The sequence below is a fragment of the Oncorhynchus gorbuscha genome, unplaced genomic scaffold, assembly GCF_021184085.1.
Source record: "Oncorhynchus gorbuscha isolate QuinsamMale2020 ecotype Even-year unplaced genomic scaffold, OgorEven_v1.0 Un_scaffold_9279, whole genome shotgun sequence".
NCBI lineage: Eukaryota > Metazoa > Chordata > Actinopteri > Salmoniformes > Salmonidae > Oncorhynchus > Oncorhynchus gorbuscha.
The window spans coordinates 1,355-4,317 of NW_025752285.1; the positions used below are offsets into that span (position 1 = coordinate 1,355).

At 47.0% G+C, this 2,963-nt stretch overlaps 1 pseudogene; it reads left to right on the forward strand.

Annotated features, from left to right (window-relative positions):
• Positions 1 to 317: 317 nt before the first annotated feature.
• LOC124030112 lies at positions 318 to 2,403 on the forward strand (annotated as a pseudogene).
• The last annotated feature ends 560 nt before the right edge of the window (positions 2,404 to 2,963 follow it).

The window sequence follows — 2,963 nt, forward strand, 5'->3', positions numbered from 1 at the left end:
CAGAGGAGGGGATCCTGAGAGGGTGGTGTGACTAGTAGATCTGTACCAGTACAGAGGAGGAGTCCTGAGAGGGGTGGTGTGACTAGTAGATCTGTACCAGTACAGAGGGAGGGATCCTGAGAGGAGTGGTGTGACTAGTAGATCTGTACCAGTACAGAGGAGGGATCCTGAGAGGGGTGGTGTGACTAGTAGATCTGTACCAGTACAGAGGAGGGATCCTGAGAAGAGATACAGGGTGTGTTAAGTGGTGGTGGCAGCTGTAGAGAGGTGTTGGTGTGAGAGATGATATCAGAAGAGATACAGGGTGTGTTATGTGGTGATATCCCATCCTTTCAGGGTGATGGCCTGAGGTAGGAATAAATATGGTTAATTAGTGCACTAGGGTGGTTATTTTGTTTTCTATTATTTTGAAATGAGTGAGTAGTGTTAGATGGTATGGTATTTAATTTGTTACATTTTTAATTTTCATACAAAGTGTAAGGGAGTTGTACTCCAGTCTAGTAGGCGGCGGTAATGCAACAAATTGGATGCCAACCGCCGTTAAACCTCATAGACGAAGAAAAAGGTGTGATAGTATTTAACGACTTACGCGAGTCAGTTCACTTTTCCCAGGGAGACGTCAACCAAGTTTCTGAGTGAGATAACATGGAAGACAACAACAACAACCAAGTGCCAACAAAGTGCAACCAGAAAGGGAATAATGGATTTAAAACGGACCGTGTGGTTGTGCGTAAATTCGAAAGCGCTGACTATCCGGACGTCGAGCGCATATTCATTGACGGGCTGATGGAGATGGTTCCGGATACCGCGTTTAGAGGGTTAAAACATCACCCCGAGAGCCTGCTCCTGTACGCCGCTATGACAAGTAAGGGAGAAATAGGTCTTATATCAATTTCTATTTATATATTGACTGTTATTCCAGCAAAAGGTTCGTTTTCAGTGTTATTTGATTGACAATGAAGAATGTGTTATAAATGTAATAATTTACAGATAGGCTATCTTGACATTTCATCAATACCGTTTGTGTTATTTGATTGCTTTATTTAGTATAATTTTGGGGAAAATGCAGTAGAAGGCATCATTTGTGTTCGATTGCGATAGTACCAACTCATTTCCTTCCTGTGACTATTGTATGTCAACATTTAGATGACTCAGTCATCCATTCTCCGCCACGGCTTTTGCAGTTGTTTCTTTTATTGCGACCAAGTCGTTCTTGCTGACTTGTTTGGTGCCTCTCGCTGTCCTGTGCGCGCGCTGCTACTACAGCAGGAGAGTTGTCCTTGGTTACCTGGAGCGCGCCAAACTCACGGATATGGGCGACATCGAGGGACATTACATCAAAACTCCAGGTAATAGTCTTGGTCGAATAGTAAAAAAAAAAAAAAATGCATGTATCATTCGTTTTATTTATATATTTGTTTATTTGAGTGTAGTTGGCTTTAGTTTAGTTACATTGCACATAGTTATTTTATTAAAATAGATTTCACACAAGATTCCGTGCCTGATTTAAAAACAAACGAGCAGGGAGGTAAAATAAAACCAGGGCTTCATTCCTGTCTCCATTCTGGAATATAATTACTCATCTAGAATGGCAGCTAGTGCCTGTGGATGTGTCACCATGATCCCTCTGACTCCAGGCTCATTTCGGTCTACCCCATCAATAGAAAATTAAAGTATAGGAAGTCTTTGTCCCCAACAGGATGACCAGTCAGTGATTGGGCTCTTTCAAGAAAAGGATCCATTTAAAGTATAAAAGTCAATAGACAATGACATCAGCTTTTATTAAATGGGAGGATTAGGATATTATTTGATATTACCCACTATTTCCAAATTGCACCCTCTTATTTCTCCCTCAGACTCCTGTCTGTGGGTTGCAGTGCTGGAGGGCAGTGTGGTGGGTGTAGTGGCGGCCTGTGCCCTGCGGGGGAAGCTGGCACTGTGGAGCTGCGTCGCATGTCGGTGGACCGGCGCTGTCGGCAACGTGGGAGTTGGCGTTGCCCTCGGCGGAAGGTTCTACAATATGCAGCGGACCGTGGCTACCTCTCTGTCGTCTTGGGAACCACGGCCTACTCGCCGGCTGCTCACCAGCTATACCAGACTCTGGGGTTCCGATGCGTCGGCGTCACCAAGGGATACGCCACGCCTGGCGTGAGCCGGTCGGTACTGGAGCAGCTCTTCTACCGGGTCAGTCATCACCACTACCGGAAGGACATGACCGTTCACAATACTAACACTCACAGCCAGCAGTGAACACGGAACAGGGATGGGGCACGGCACGGAACAGGGATGGAGCACGGCGCGGAACAGGGATGGAGCACGGCGCGGAACAGGGCTGGAGCACGGCGCGGAACAGGGCTGGAGCACGGCGCGGAACAGGGCTGGAGCACGGCGCGGAACAGGGCTGGAGCACGGCGCGGAACAGGGCTGGAGCACGGCGCGGAACAGGGCTGGAGCACGGCGCGGAACAGGGCTGGAGCACGGCGCGGAACAGGGATGGAGCACGGCACACACATGAATGCACACCACACACGCAAGCACACACTCTAACCCAACCCCCTGAGACCCTGAACTCAGAGCATCTTGTTTCACCATTTAGGTAATGGAAGAAAATCACCAGAACGTAATGTATGTAATCGCTAGGTTAAAGGTAAAGAAGTGTTCGCAAACGTACCTGTTTCCCCTTGTGATTTGAAGAGGGTTCTGTTAATTTCCTGTTCAGAGAATTGGTGGGGAAATTGGGTGCGTTCGAGCGTATGGTTTATTCAGGGTAACGCGCTAGTAGCTTATTCCGGGGGACATGTTTATATCCCAGGTTATTGATTCAAGCATAGCAGCGTCTCCAATTGAAATGTGTGCCTGTATTATTACATATGTTTACCTGAACATGTCTGTAGGGTATATCATGTGCTTTGAATGTTAATTGATCAGATGTAGAAGGCTTGGGTATTGCCATAAGAAGCCTG